This window comes from Eleutherodactylus coqui, chromosome 10 (assembly GCF_035609145.1).
Source record: "Eleutherodactylus coqui strain aEleCoq1 chromosome 10, aEleCoq1.hap1, whole genome shotgun sequence".
NCBI lineage: Eukaryota > Metazoa > Chordata > Amphibia > Anura > Eleutherodactylidae > Eleutherodactylus > Eleutherodactylus coqui.
The window spans coordinates 43,587,387-43,604,737 of record NC_089846.1 but is presented as its reverse complement, the minus strand read 5'-3'; positions in this window follow the sequence as shown (position 1 = coordinate 43,604,737).

The following is a 17,351-nucleotide window of genomic DNA, read 5'->3' as shown; positions in this document are numbered from 1 at the left end:
GTGCTGCTTGTCAATCAATGCAGCGCTTGATGAACCAATGCAATGGCTGTGATTGATTGGTTAAGCAGCACTCAATGAACTAATCAGAGCCATTGCTTCCTGGAGATGGGATTTAGGAAGTCAGTAATTAGGTAGTGATCTTCTGTGGGTGGCCGAGGACTGCAAAAAGCGCGTCGGCATTCCAGTGAGCATCGGGAGAGACCTGCTAGGTAATGTATTGCTTTTTTTGTAATGGAGCTAGGGCGTATTTTTGGAGTAGGGCTTATATTTCAAGCCTCCCCGAGAATCCTGAAAAATCATGATAGGGCTTATTTTCAGAGTAGGACTTATTTTTGGGCAAACAGGGTATTAGTGCATGAACAAGTCCAAAGTCTTTTTTTGTTGTTGAAGTTCAAACTCTGCTATTATGTGCTCAAAACAAAAAGGCACGAAAGATAGGGCAAGGCCTATCTTCTCTCGTGCGTAAGAATTTCGCGCAGGAAACACACTAGTCAGAACTAGACCATTGAAATCAATGGCTTCACTTCATCACGTTTTGCGGGCGTGATTTTCACGACAACAAAACATTCTGCAAACGCGGTTGTCTGTTTAAGCCCTAATTGATGTCACCTTATCCACTGGCTACTGGCAATATGCGTAAAAACCACAATGAATATGTATGAAACTGCGCACTTGCTGCATTTCCATGTTATCCCATAGACATTAGTTGGCGATTTCCTCACATAAATACAGAAGAAAATAGAACATAAATCATTGGTTTTGTATACTCTCCATATTACATCCATAAAAAATATGGACACAATACAGAAATAAAATAGGCCTGTGTGAATAGATGCTTGCGGAAGAGCATGTACAGACATGTAGTAATACTCTATATTCTTCAAACAGTCATGCTGTATTGAAGCCGTTCTTTATTTTGAGTGTTCCCCTTTCATCACAATGATAAAGCGTATTTTGTAATGGTGGTAAAAAAGCAGCATTCAGGTTGAAGTACGGTCCCGTGGCGTGAGCGAGTGGCTTGGATATGCTTGTTGGATTCCCTGCGGAGTGAGAGAGGGTCATGATGCAGTTGAATACACATGTAGCGTGGGACCAAGGGAAGAGCTGAGAGGAGTTGTTTGTGCTGTGGAGAAGTGAGCAGTTGGGGCGAGCCTAAGGGCTAAAACAGACGGGCACATGCGCAAATACGCTTGCTGTTACGGGATGTATTTGCACACAAACATGTAAAATTATGTTTTTCTTTTACCATTTAAACCTCATAGTATGAAAGCCAGAAGATAGGGCAGGAACTATCTTTTTTCGCAAAAAATGCATACAAGAAAGATAAGGCAAGTCCTATATATTCTTGCACGTAGTATTAATGCGTGAGAATCCCACTAGTCAAAACCAAACCATTGAAATCAATGGTTTCACCTCGTCACGTTTTGCGGCCTTGATATTCTATAAAATGCGTATCAAGCTTTACAGACCATCTGAAATCTTGTTTGCTTATGGTGGACCCAAGGGTGGATAGAGCATCCCATAGGCCTTGGGATGTGCTTTAAACTTGGGGTCCTCCTTCCAACCTCCACCACCACCAACCACAGTTTAACACTCCATAGCACCCACAACAGCAACACACTTGGCGGGAGTCCCCAAAAACTCCTCACTGTAGGAGGCCAAGGCAGGTTTCACATTTGTGCTCGAGGTTCTGCTTTCCTGCTTTGTTCAGGATGCAGGAAAGGGGAATCCCTGCGGCCGAATGGCCCATTCTTTGGAGGGAACCAAACAGTACCCATTGACTATACTGTGGTCTGTCCACTTTCTGTTCAGCTGCCCGTCTTTTGGACCTAAGAAAAAGTGCTGCATGCAGCGCTTCTTCTTCCGGTATTTTGAGCTGGATCTGTGATGGAGCCTCCGACCAGAGGATCCAATGCAGATGTGAAGCCAACCCTAGGCTGAATTTACGTCCGTGTTGGAAGCTCCATGCAGCACGCAATGCTATTTTTTCCACTGAAATGACTGACAATATGACGGAATCTCCATGGACTCCATTATAAGTCAATCAGCTGCCACTGCTGTCACTCAAATTACGAATTCTTCGCTCCGTCATTTTTGTTTTTCTGCTCCTATAATAGCACAGAACTGAAAACTAAAAAGGTCAGTGAATATTTGAACTTAGCCTTATAAAATCATACAGCCTCAAGCCTTCTGTCTCTCAGCTTTTCTTCACGGCCTATTCTGTGAACAGAGAAGAGAAATGTCTCTATTCACTCAAGTTAAAAAATACAAGACGGCTCAATTGATGTCACTTTTTCCACTGGCTCCTGGCAAGATTGGTCCAGGCTGAATGTTATACCAGAGCCATTACCTGATACCATTTGCCAGGCAAGAATCTCTGTTTATGCCACACTCTATGCCATTGCCAAACACTGGGTAAACCCTGTTTCCAGGTTGACACTCGGTGAGATGTAACTTGCCAGCAGGTGGCCATTATGATGTTGATGCCACGGTCTTCAGTGGGCCAGTCTAACTGACACAATTATTGCGCACTTTTAGTTGCCAGGGACCACTGGAAGCCTTAGGCTCCAGGAGGTTGGCCAAACAACCCATATTATAACTCACCAAACCCTGGGCTCTAAATTCTCAGCGTGATAGCAGCAGGTAACTTTCATTAAGGCCAACCTCCGCTTCACAGGAAAAATCTTACTTGACATGCAGACTGTATAGCTCACATATCCGGTGCCGCCCTTCTTAGTGTTGATGCTAGGGTTCGTCCCATTTCCATTCCTTACCTCATGTATCTAAAATTGCGGTCAGGTTCGCAGATTATAACAGCCAGGCGCTCTGAACAGAGAACAGCTGGATGCAGAAGACAAGCGGAGCCACCCCACTTGTCTTCTGCATCCTCCGTTCGGAGTGCTCGGCTGTATAACAGCCGGGCACTCTGAGCAGAGAACAGCTGGATGCAGAAGACAAGTGGGGCCACCCCGGTTGTCTTCTGCATCCCCCGCTCGGAGCGCTCGGCTGTATAACAGCCGGGCTCTGCGAGCAGAGAACAGCTGGATGCAGGAGACAAGCGGCCCCACTTGTCTTCTGCATCCCCCGCTCAGAGCGCAAGGTGATCACTCAACGTTTAAGCGATCACCCTGCGCTGTAAAAAGCACACAACGATTATCGCTCAACAATCGCTGTGTCTAAACCAGACTTGTCTAATGTGGTGCCGTTTGTTAACAACACAACTCTGCTCTCATGTATATGCATTATGTAACTATGCCTTACACTATTACTCACATTATGTAACTATGCCTTACACTATGCCTTAGGCCGAATGCACACTGGTGGATTTGCATTGCGGGATCCAGAGCAGGCATCTGCCTCCGGATTCTGCAGCAAATACCGCCCATAGTATGCTATGGCAAAACGCGATTTCCTCTACACGAGCGGAAATCAATTGCGATTTTCCACTCACAGAGGAGCAATCACAGAGTGCTGCAACTCTGTGTAGATTCCGCACAGACCACTTCTGTTGAGGTCAATGGAAGCCATCCAACCTGCGGCCCTTCTGCAATCATCATTGCGAAAAGGTCGCAGGATCCGCATCAATGCCTAGCGACGGTGTGGCATTATCTGTACTGTGCATGTGTGCGGATGTGCTAGCCAGCACATCCGCAATACAGATAAAAAGAATCCAGACAGGTATGTAGGGATCACCGTCCGGGTCAGGTATGTAGGGATCACTCATCATCACCAAAGCATCTACAGTATACCAAACCTTATGCCTCACATCATCTACACCCAAACAAGCAGCATGAAGTCTCCCTCAATCAATATACACATTTTCAGCAATCATCTGCTGTGGTTCCACATCGATGGTTTCACAAAGTAGCAAAATTTGACATAAACTTATGTCATGCGATAGAATGAGGTTAATAAAAATACATTTTGGGAAAAAAATCTTGTGTCTATTTGGGGTGTCCTTTTTTCCATCTAGCATCTGGTTGCCACACATTTGTTTATGAACATTTTTTTTCTCTCAAATCAGATTTGTATATCACAAAAGTAGCGCATACTGGGAATCATCAAAATCAATTTCAAAGAGTTTAGGTGTAGCGGTTTCAGGCACTAGGGTGGAGCATCAAGTGAAGCAGGCGCAGGTCTGAAGACTAGTCAGGAGGGAAGCCAGAAGTCAGCAACGGGAGGTCTCGGTTTGCAGTACAGATGGATAAGGCAGGTAGTGTAGTCAGAAGGGAAGCAAAAAGTCGGTATCAGGAGATCTTGTAGCAATAGTACAGGAGTAGACAGAAGTGGAGCTTGCCCAAATGCTGTGGAATAATCACACAAGGAGAGAGGGATCAGGGCCAGATTTATATAGTGAGGCTAATTAGAAACAGAGGTGGGGTGAAGAACAGAAGGCAGGAATTGGATAACTGAGATCATAGAACAAGGCTGAGAGTCATGCTGGGGAACTGTCCAAAGGCTGGATAGCACAACAGGGAGAGACGCCGGCAGGAGTACAGGAGGTCCCGGCTTCGATTTCTGACATTAGGCTTTGGCAATATACCATCAAACATGCATAGCACAAATGCAGAAAAATTTGTGATTGTCATTCTCTATTAATCAAAATGCAAAGCATGTAATATTTGGGTACACCCTAAATAACCCCAGGGTGAGATGTTTCACAATCACACGTTAAATAGTATGAGGGCCTAGGTCCAATCTATGTGCTATTCTTTAGAATCACTATGAATGTATAGATATGCTTAATCAGATGTTGTATTACAGAGGTATTCTTCCCTATGTTGCCTTAAGGAGGCATGCCCACAGAAACCAAACCATATGATGGCCAACACTGGGAAAAGATAACCTGGGAAATGACTTGCGTATATTATTTGATAGTACACTGAACTGTAGGAACCAATGCCAAGGGTGCCCTTCATGGCCAAATATCTTTAAAGGGGTTTTCCCACGACTTAACATTGCTTCACAACTACTCTGTCCTTCTTGGTTGCTGCTGATCAGGACATGTGACTGCTGCAGCCAATCACTGACCGTAGAAGGTTACTGTTGTGGCTAGTGATTGGCTATAGCAGTCACATGTCCAGATCAGCAGCAAATAGGAGGTACAGAGTGGTTGTGATGCAATTTTCAGTTGTGGGAAAACTTTAACTTAATTTAGATAACTAGTCAAGCCCCACATAGATACTATATAAAGTTTTGGGCACTCGTGTATTAAAAAGAGGTAGAAAGACTTGTAAAACCAGACAGGCAACAACCTGGTAGCAAAGAACTAGAACAATGAACGTAATAAATTATAGACAACCAGGTGTGAGTAAGGTGGAGGATGACCACAGCTTTATTGCTAACAATCAAATTGAGGAACTTGTCCGCTTTCAATAAGCACAACTAGAGTAATATACATAATTGTGATTCACTCCGATTGCCAGGAGATCACAGCCACATTGAGAGTGTGCCAATTGTTCTTCTGGATAACATCATGATGAGAAGAGCGGGACAAGATCCCTCCACCACCGACAGTTGTGACATTTAAATGAGGGGGGTTAAACAAAAATAAATAGAAAGCGTACAAATATGTTAGGGCGCATTCTGCAACATTACTATTTTGTCTAAAAAAACGGAAAGGTGACGGAACAGAAGCAAACGGAAGTCTTTCCATTTTTTTTTTAAATCCCATTAAAATCAATGGAGAAAAAAATCAGTTTTTTTTAGTTTGATTTCAGTTTCTCTCCAAAAACAGAGCAGAGAGACGGAAACCCTGAACTGACCCCAAGCAGGATGGCTCTTTGATTGAGTAAACTGGATGAATGGATGGAGTAAATTGAAAAACTGGATATTACAAGTTATCTGTACTACATTGGTGCAGCTAAGACATTTTCTCTTGATTGTCATATTTGGCATTAGGTAGGAATTTACATTTCTGACGTTGGTGACACGTGTGTAGTCCGAACACATTTTTGTGTCCAGAATATGGATGAGTATCCCCTGATCACAGGTCTCCTGTCCCAAACTCCGGGCATCATAGATTCTTATGATGCTCTGAGTCCAGGACAGGATAGCCGCAGTCAAGCCGTTACACTCGTCTGTACTACGGAGGCATAAATGCGGTATTAATACGTTTGTGTGTCACCGGCATGACTAAAACACAACTAGCAACTAATTTTTAGGGGTTTGTTCTTGCCTTTCTCTAGATCAATGCTAGATGATAATAGGTTGAACTAGAGGATTTTATTTAACTTTAATGACTATAAACCTATGGACGGAGCTACAAGCGCTTTTTCATTTGTCGCCACACAAAGGCATATTTTAGAGGTAAAGCCATCATAAGGCTTTGATGGACCAGGGTGCAATTTTTTCTGTTATATTTATATGAAATAAGCCATAAAAAAAGCCTTAACAAAAAAACCATCACATTCGACTGCTACCAGTAAATACTGTAGTAAAATGTTAGGGTATCTACCGTGTTCCCTGAAAATAAGACATATCTTATATTTATTTTTGCCCCAAAAGAGGCACAGTGTCTTATTTTCAGGGAATATCTTATAATACTCACCTAGTTTGCGGCGTTCGGGTCCCTTGCGCTGGTCTCTGGCGCTGCTGCAGGCTTTCGTGTTCTCCTGAATGCCCACAAAGCATTTATTCATGGTAGCGGGGCTTGAATACCCCGTCTCCAGCAAGCGATTGCTCCAATTGGTTCATCGAGTGCCGCGTCAGCCAATCAGAGCCGGCGCTCGATCAACCAATCACAGCCATTTATTGAATGACATAATTGAATGGCTGTGATTGGTTAATCGAGTGCCAGCTCTGATTGGTCCATCAATCAATGTGTTAGCCAATCAGAGCAATTGCTTGCTGGAGGCAGGGTATTCAAGCCCAGCTACCAGAAAGAAATGCTCTGTCAGCATTCAGGAGAACACGGAAGCCTGCAGCAGTGCCGCAGCCCAGCGTGAGGCACCCAGACATCAGCAACTAGGTGAGTATTGCTTTTTTCCCCACTGTAGTGTAGCTAGGGCTTATTTTTGTGGGAGGGCTTATATTTCAAGCTCTCCCCCCACCCCCGACAATCAACGTAGGTCATATTATCAGAGTAGGGAATATAAAGTATCAAGACCAATAAAATGTGGGTCAGTCAGCAAGACCGTAACTCTAACAAGTCATGCTTGATTCAAAAGAATCTTCCCATTTTTAAGTGGACAAGACTGTGGGCATCGGTTGTGCTGTAACTTCTGGATTCGGTTGGATCTATTGACATAGGCATTTTTTACTCTGCTTGGTAGCTAAGGGTTAAGCACCCTTTCTGCTGTTTAGCTGCTAGGTTGGCTGAGATGATTGATAGCCCAGTCAATCAGATTCTTTTTTGGTGCTATTTAGTCCAGCTAACAGGATCACCCCATGCTGGTTACACTGATTGTGTGCTGGACATACCTATGGCAGTGAATCCTGTGTTGTTCTCATTATTAGGAATTGTGTTACAGACAGCATTTAGTGCTAGCTTCGTATTTGCCGGATTGGTTCCATTCTCTATCCCATAGTGGGGTTGTCCTATTCGGGCCGGGTGCTTTGCTTGAGAATCTATTCCGGTTTGGTTGATTCTGGCGTCCCTGTCTTTGTAGTCCTCTGTATCAATTTCTATTTGGTTACTTATTTCTCTTCACTTACAGTTTCCTTAACTGGTCATACTGGATGCGACAAAGACAAAGCCAAAGCCAAGACATAATCATTAGAAAAGTTGTGGCTGGACATACAGCAAGTTGCTCATGCAAGAATGCCCACCAGAGTTGAAACACATATAGAAAAAGAATGAATAGGATTTGTAAACAGTTAACTAAAGTCATTGACCAGATTTAGTAAGCAGATTATGCTATTAAAAAACTGTTTAAAAAAATTGCAAATGATGACTTGCATAAAATTTGTGATAAATTGGCAGAGTCCACCTCATAGGACCTCCGGCTGATCAACTGTTCGCAGAGCCACCGTGTGTATGTACAGAATAGGAAGCAAACAGCTCCAAAAACTTTGCAGTGGCCCAGCATGGTATTGCAGGCACCCATTGATGTGTGCCTGCGGACCCGCTAATCAGCTATCGCTGATCTATCCTTTGGATTGGTCATCAGTCTTCAGAGCTGGACCACACCAGTAAAGACCCAAACCAAAAATGGCACCTGGTATGCAGTGGTGCTGAATGCAAGTGATGGTAAAGAGTGCGAGAGAGCATTGCGGTGGATTATAAAAGTTAAACTCCAGTCACATTCAAGAGACAGTAACAGTTATACAGACTATTGTAGAGTGGTTTATCTTGAGGGAGTAATAGAACTGGACAGCTAAAATCTAAACTATCTGATCTAGTTTTTGTCAGCCCCGCAGATTATAAAGGTCCCCATACATACAAAGGCCCTTTTACATGGCAAGATAAATTGGAACAAGCATGCAGCCAGTGATGACTTATCGATCCTTTATCATTGGCTAGGCATGTGTTTACAGTGAACAATAATTGAGTAGCTTTGATCATTCATTCGAATAGTCAAACCTTTGACCACTCCTTTCTATTCGACCAATTGTAAGACACCTGTTTATACCAAACAAAGTAGCAGCAAATGAATGATGATTTTCAGGTACGCATGAAAGATCTGATCAGTAATAATTTAACAATTTATTGCTGATTGCTCATATGCTGCATAAATTTACACCTAACAATTATCACGCAAACTTCTTGATCTAACGATTATTTGCATGATAATTGTATTAAAGGGACTAAGAGTTCAGCTGTCCAAACCAGCACATAATGACGGAGTCTGACAACTTCCTTATATTGAATGAGAGAATCACTGAATTTCAGTGCCAGATCCATTTGTTCCTGTCACGTCCACCCAGGACGTGCTGGATCCGTACCCGCAGGTCTTGACCAAATGCACACAAACTGTGTTAAAACAATAATAATAATCGTTATTTGTATAGCGCCAACTTATTCGGCAATGCTTAAAGGGGTTGTCCCGCGGCAGCAAGTGGGTCTATACACTTCTGTATGGCCATATTAATGCACTTTGTAATGTACATTGTGCATTAATTATGAGCCATACAGAAGTTATAAAAAGTTTTTCACTTACCTGCTCCATTGCTAGCGTCCTCGTTTCCATGGAGCCGACTAATTTTTGCCGTCTAATGGCCAAATTAGCCGCGCTTGCGCAGTCCCGGTCTTCTTCTTTTTTCAATGGGGCTGCTCGTGCTGGATGCCGACTCCGTGTAGCTCCGCCCCGTCACGTGCCGATTCCAGCCAATCAGGAGGCTGGAATCGGCAATGGACCGCACAGAAGCCCTGCGGTCCACCGAGTGAGAAGATCCCCGCGGCCATCTTCATCAGGTAAGTAAGAAGTCACCGGAGCGCGGGGATTCAGGTAAGCGCTCTCCGGTGTTCTTTTTTAACCCCTGCATCGGGGTTGTCTCGCGGCGAACGGGGGGGGGGGGTTGAAAAAAAAAAAACCCGTTTCGGCGCGGGACAACCCCTTTAAATATATAATAAACCAAAACATGTTAACTATTTCCCTATCTAAATAAACTCAGGGGCGGGAACTGCCTAAATACAGGCAATTCGTCCCGACAAGGACGTTCCTGACCTTGTACCTTGGCTCTTAGTTAACCTTTACGTAGGACAGTGGAATAACATAAGAAACACTATAGAAAAGAAACACAAACTTATCTTTGAGATACAGCAGCAAATGATAGATCCAGGACCAAGCTCTGTCTGAAAACACAGTCAGAGCTAGACTGAAGATTCAACAGCAATTCAGTTTAGCATTAGACCAAGCTAAGTAGTCCTGACAATTACCGACAGGTGCGGCTAAGTCCGTCTCACCTAAAACCACACCCACCAGAGCCAGAAGATGGAGAACCATCTGCAAAACCTGCACCAGACTATCAGCAAGGCAGCAATCCCAGAACTGTTAGAACATTTCCCTTGAAGATAAGCCACTGGCAGAGGTGTCTGAGTGTAACTTAATTACCTAAATGTTCATGTTATGGAGAAAGTAGGGGAGACAGCTGGTGTTGAAGTGTATGGGGGCATTTAAACAATAGTGGATACCATCAATATCAGTGGGATCTACTGACAAATAGCTCATGTCTATGGCCCACTTTAGGGTGGTCTCACATCTGAGTTGGAAGCTTCAGTTGGAGATTCCATTGAAGACCTGGCACAAAATACCTGAATAAAAAGCTCTGTGGCAGTGCTTATTCTTCCGGGTTAAAGCCGGGCAGCTGAGTGGAAAGCAAACAGACCCCATTAGAGTCATTGGGGTCTCCCACACATTGCAGAGCACTAGGATGGTATGTTTGTGTGAGGTGCAATGCAAGTCGTACCCGGAATGGAGCAGGAAACCGGAACCCCCAAACACAAATGTCAAACCACCCTTACACAGCACAAACCAACTTTTTATACTACTCTCCTTGTATAAAACCAAGCTTCAAGTTTAGTTTTCGTTTAAGGGCTACTTGTGCAAAACCAGGAACCTACAAATAGTATTTGGACTTTGTATGTTTTACAACTGTTTCATTGTCATTTGGAGTGGTTTCAGGAAACCGAGTCTTGTTGTGACATCATATATCATTAATGGGATTGCTACCTCCCAAGTTATACTGTACCACCAGATGAGCAGCCCACACTCACTTATCACAGTTATTTGCACCTTCTAATGCTAAAACCAGCTCAAACTGAAATAACCTCCATGTGAAGGAGGATAGGGGGGTTGGTCTTTAAGATATTGCTGTGTAACCAGATGGAAACTATTTGCAGGACACAATCAAAATCACGTACTTCAAAATGCCTTGACTTTGATCACCAAGAGGAAAAAAGCCTTCTTTTGGTAAATCACACCTATAATTAGCATGCAGGTAATAGCGAATGTCAAAGCAGCACTGACTCAGAATTCCCCGGAGACTGGTGTACAATGGGATTTTATTGCACTATAATAGGCTTATTATGTAAATATTTTACAGGCTGCTATATCCTTCATGAGAAGTGCTTGTCACTAAGAAATCAATAGCTTACAAATAAAGTGAAACGTGCCTCAATATTATAGTGACAGCTTTCATTTAATAATAGTTACCGCTGACGGAATGAATCGGTAGTTTTAAAATGTTGTATTGTATTATGGAGTGTTCTTTAACCCTTTAATAGTTTGTATTTTTAGTTATACATCATATAATAATAAATAATAATAATAATCCTGATTTGTATAGTGCCAGCTTATTCCGCAGCACTTTATAGAATAACATAGATTCTTATAGGAGTTTATTGCAGTTGACGGATAATCGCAGCGGGATTGGCGGTCAGACACCCGCCGCGAATCCCGCAGCAATAGCTGTCCATAGGCATGCAATGTTAACAGATTCTCCCCTGCCCACGAGCGGAAGTCAACTTGCGGGGGAGAATCGCAGCATGTTCTGTACATCGCAGAAAATCACATGGACGGCTTCCATTGCAGTCAATGGAAGCCATCGATCCTGCGATACCTCTGCTGTGAGCAGTACCATGAGAATTCGTGTCACCGCCCAGCTCATGAGCAAGCATTGCCTGCAGAGACTCTCGTCGCGGATCCGGAGAGGCGAGTATGAGGTCTCTGGGGGGCGCCTAGTTTGATTCCGCTGCAAGATTTCACAGGCGGAATACGACCTGGCCGTGGGCATGAGGCCTTAGAAATTGTGGAGCCACAAATGGTGGGGTTGGTCCAACTGCCTAGTGTCACTTCAAACATCCCAGGTCAATACGGGATGTAGGGTCTATTCTTTTCAGCTACAATTTAAAAGGAAACATTTAATAGCATTACCGCTATCACAAATTGCATTTTTGTACAACCATAGCTATATCTACAATTATCTTGTTCTTTAAAGTGATACAAAAAAAGTGAAACTAAACAGTGAATTCTATTGTTTTAAAGAAACAAAGGGTGAAACTTCCGTCGTTCACCCATCAACATAACATTAGTCATTATATCATAAAACACAATAGGATTGTCATTCACATATAATTAATCTCAACCTATTTATTTTCCTATTGAATGAGACAAACAGCTGATCAGAATGTATTGTTCAGTCTAACTCTACCGATACCAGCACTGAGTAGCTTATATAGAACAGTTACAAGTGGACATCCAGTGTGTTTCAGGACTTATATTCAAGATAAGCCGTGATCTTAGGGACTTGTTGCTACAAACCAAATTTTCGATCTAGTAATCTTATCGAAAGATATTGCAACCTGCCTCTACCGGGCTAGATAAGCATTGACTTGGCCTCATACCAAATGCTAATGTGCCAACAAACTATTACAAAATACTTAGAATAAGACCTCACGCACACAGGCGGATTTTTGCTGCGGAATCCGGAGCGGGCGTCCGCCTCCAGGGTCTGCAGCAATAACCTTTCATAGCATGCTATGGAAACATTATTCTTCATGATCACGAGTGGAAACCAATTGCGGTTTCCACTCTCGGATAAAAAAATCTATTTTCTTGTGATTCCCACATGGACCCTATATTTTCAAAGAGATTTCTAGGAGAGACTAAATGTGTCACATCACTTTGCCTTAGGCCGAATGCACACGGCAGGTACGGATTTCACCTGCAGAATCCTGCATAGAATCTAGTCCTAACCGCGGCGGGTGACCCTGCGTACCTGTCGTAGGTAGTCAATGGAAGCCATCCTATTCGCGGCCCATCTGCAATTGATATTATGCACACGTCCGACGGCGAGCCGTGTAGACCATACGCAGTACAGCGAAGCCGGAAGAAGACAGGTCCGCACAGACGCTGGCGAAGAAGACAACAGATATGCTGGGTCACCCACCACGGTCAGGATCGAATTCCGTGCAGGATTCTTCAGGCGGAATCCGCACCTGCCGTGTGCATTCGGCCTAAGGCAAAGTGATGTGACACATATTCAGTCTCTCCTAGAAATTTCTTTGAAAATATAGGGTATAGTCCAAAAGACTGAGCCAGCGCTATATCTTAACAGTGGTGTGCTATATTGAAATATCAATTTCATATTTGTATAAGAAGGCATGGATGTGCGACACCATGGTATGGCATATGGACTCTTGGGGGCCCTGGAATATAGATTTCAATTTGATGTTGTAGCCCCTGTAAGAGAGTAAAACCCAACTGCAAAATGAAGTTGAAGAGTAGCATGTAAGAAGCAGAAATCCACTTTCCGTGTCTCTCTAAGTTCAGCGGGACGGGACCACTGCTATGATTGAAGTAAGGAATGAAACGCTATCTTTTCTCCTTAGGGAGAGCACCAAGAAGGTGAGTGAGGAGACGTATAAGGCCATTCATGCTCCTCTGGGTAATATGGAAATGGAACAGTACCTCTGCACCTATTGTAAGGCAGCATTCCTGCAAGTCAATATTAGACTCTTTATACAAGCCTTGTAACAATTCTTTTCAGTTCCCATTCATTGTTACAAGGCTTGTATAAAGAGTCTAACATTGACCTGCAGGAATGCTGCCTTACAATAGGTGGCGCTGCAAGGGTATTGTTCCATCTCCCTTATTTGTAGTAGGGAAAGCATACTTAAAGGGGCCTACTTCTGCTACATACATGCATGGAGGCCTCGTTGGACCAGTGTTCATTCCATGGTCTTTCATCGCGGATTGGTATCTGAATCTCCTGCAGATGACGATGGATGACTTCCTTCCTGTTATAGTACTGCACCTCAAAAGATGAAGAGGTTGAAACTAAGTTGAATATTTGTGATGACAGGAAGGGGGTTCTACTGTATATAAAGTTAAAATATTAAAAGTTCAATAAGTTTCAGCCCCCTAACAAAGTAATGAGAGAGTGGAACATGTGTTGGTGTGTGCTCCATCTGCTGAGCCAGGATTATCATTGTGAGCCCACAGCAGGAGGCTGCTCTTATAGACCTTTGCTTATGTTGCTATCAGAGGAATGTGTAGGATGTAGGGAGCTGCTGAGTGATTACCAGGACAGTCACATAAGTGTCCGCTGGCTGCTGATCTCAACATGTATTATTTATACCGGTCAAATATATGATGCAAGGACTATGTCAGCTACCATGGTGTCCATTTTCACCACTAATTCGAAAAGAAAAATAGTTTTAGTCCTACCAAAAAGGATGGAAGTCTGCAAGTCGTACCTCATAAAATGAAATAGAAAAGCAAGAAGGGGCCATATATTGCCCAAACGTTCAACTCCATTCACTGAAGCTATTCCGAGGGGATATCAAATGTATTAACAAATCAGACACTCTTAATATTATACAGGTGGTCCATACTGGTTGTCACACAACTGTACACATACACACAGCAGAGCGCCTCCTTGCTGGCACTACACGCTTTTTAAGACTGGGGGACTGGTGACCCCAACACTTGAAAGATAGAAGGGCAGCATGACCCTTAGGATACTTCATCCTTGTTTAAAAATTGAGATGGAATTGAGAAGAAGACAGCAGTTTGAGCAGAACCTCTCTTTTCATGGACCCACTTGCGTCTTCTTATGTGGCAGAGGGTCTTTTGGGCCCTATTAAGCACAGGTATAACTGCTTCCTCTGACCCCATATAGCTATGCCTTTAAACGTTTTCAGTGATCCCTGCCCACACCACTCCTGTTCCAATAGTGCCCGATTCCCTGCTGTTCTCTACTTCCTACTGCTGCATAGTATGTTAGGCCGAAAAAAGACATATGCCCATCCAGTTCAGCCTATTACCCCCCAATGTTAATACACAGGAAGACAAAGAAAAAACCCAACCAGCTAGAAGCCGATTTCTCTCATTGAAGGGCGAAAATTCCTTCCCGACTCCAATCTTGCAATCGGAATAATCCCTGGATCACCAACCCCTGTGAAGTAATTAGTGATTATAACATGTAATATTGTAATGCGTCCGGGCTCCTCTTGTATTCTTTTATTGTGGCCACATGTGACTGCTGCAACCAATCACAGGCTTGCTTCATCCTGTTATCAAAGTGATTGTCCCATGAATCAAGTTATCTTCGGTGCATAGGATAGCAGTAACATGCTGATCAGTCAAGGTCTGACCACTGGGAGCCCCACTAATCACTAGAATGGGCTCTGGTGGTCGCACATGCTCACTGCCACTCCTTTTATTTCAATGGGACTGCTGGAGATAGCCAAGTTCAACCACTCAGCTATTCTTGAAGGTCCCATTGAAATGAATGGAGCAGTGGTGCCTACACTTCAGGATGCACCAGAGTGCTATTTTAGAGATCGGTGGAAGGCTAAACTGTCAAACCCACACGTATCAGCAAATGTTCCCTTAACTTTGGATACTGGATAATTTGCTTTCATGGGACACCCCCTTCAACTGCAGCAGTGACATCTCCGTGTCAGGACGTTATCACTGCAACACGTAGAGAGCAGCAGAGGACCGGGCACAATTGGAACAAGAGTGGCTGGGGACCACTTGAGGTGAGTATACTTTTTTTAGGTTTGTACAGCAGTCAGAGAACTTTTTAATTTATTTTTCTCCGGACAACCTTCTATGTCCATTTGAATCAATAGAGAAACTGTAATATTTATACAAGAAGCTTATGCTATCATAGTAATACATAATCTGTGGAGTACTTAAATTCATTCTTGGGGTTCAAATAAAGAATGTGTGACACGTAATACTTAACATTAATTCAGACTGATTACAACATGACTGATTATAAATTGTAGATGCAATAAATATCCTGCAAGAACAATTCAAATCTGAAAGAATTATGCTTCATCTTCCCTACCAGAACACATATATACTCTGTGTGTGTGTATATATATATGGGCAAATATATATATACAGTAGAACCTCAACTAATGTCATTAATCCGTCCCGAAGAAATGGACTTTAGTAGAAATCAATGTTAGTTGACGACATTATTTCCATAGGAATGAATGTAAATCCAATTAATTGGTTCTAGACGTTCCAAAAAACACCATTTAATACCATTTAATAGAGAATAACTCTGGTCTTTAATACCAAAAACAATAACAATACTGAATGAATATAAAACACAACTGTAAAGAATAAATTAACATTGCAGGGACATCATTATAGCAGTACGTATCACTGTGTTGTCTGTGGTTTAACATAGGACTGCAGGGATATCATTAGCAGTATGTATCACTGTGTTATCCGAGTTTTGACATAGGACTGCAGTATTTATTTGCAAACATTTCTTTACTGTACTGTACTTACATTTTGCAGTACCGTGGGGATTCAGGAGGCAGGCAGCGTTCAGCCGGCACTTTGGGGATTCAGCTGCTGTACTGTGACAGGTGGCAGGCAGACACAGCAACATTCAGCCGGCACTGTGCATTGTGGAGAGGGGAGGGGGAGGAGTAGGCACAAGCGGATGCAGGAAAAGCAGGAAGTGACCGGCATCAGCTGCGCGCCGGCTCACTGAGCGGCACCCGGGGCCATGGAGCAGTCGGCACCCTTATCTAAGGAATACTTAAGAGCAATGTTACTCATGGGTTTACTCTCTCTCTATATATATATATATATATATATATATATATATACATATATATATATAGAGAGAGAGAGAGAGAGAGAGCGAGCGAGAGTGAGAGACATATATATAATATATATGTTTCTTTATATATAAATATGAATTTCTGTAGTCTTCTGACTGTTCTTAATGCATAGTCAAACTGAACCAATCTACATCAAAATTGCCACAATCCTTTATAAGGTTTTAGCCCGTGTTTTAGCTCTCTCGGAATATGTTCACGACATATACACAAAAAATCAGAATACAGCCAAGTAACTGAACCAATCTGCACCAAATTTGCCAAATAAGTAAATCAGGCAGGGATACGCAGAAGCACCGAGGGTTCCCTTAATCCTTGTGGGGACTGACAGGAGTTTACAGTGGAATATTTAGAATGTGCTTCTGGGCAGCAAGTTTTAAATGTCCTGCTGTAAGCAGTAGGGAATTCCCCCAAACCTGCTGCTGCTTCTCTCTTCACAGCATCGGATTCCCCAAGGGATTTCCCCAAAGTGGGGAGAGAGAGAGAGCTTTCCTAGGAGAAGCCATTTAACCCTGCTCCCTTTCTCTCTGCTATGGGTATATCCCTCGGGGATCCCCAGAGCAGGGAGAGAGAGAGGGGCTGTGGGGGATTAACCCATAGTAGGGATAGAGAGAGAGGGGGGCTATGGGTTAATCCCCCCATAACCCTGCTCTTTCCCTCCCTGCTATGGGCAAATCCTGAAGCCCTGTGGGGCTTCTTCTCTCTCTCCTCCTGGAGCAGCTGCTCCAGTGAATGCGAGATTTTCACGCGAATGAAGCTCAGGTCTTCTGCGCGTGAAAAATTGCCCCTTCACACGATTTTTAGTGCAGCATAG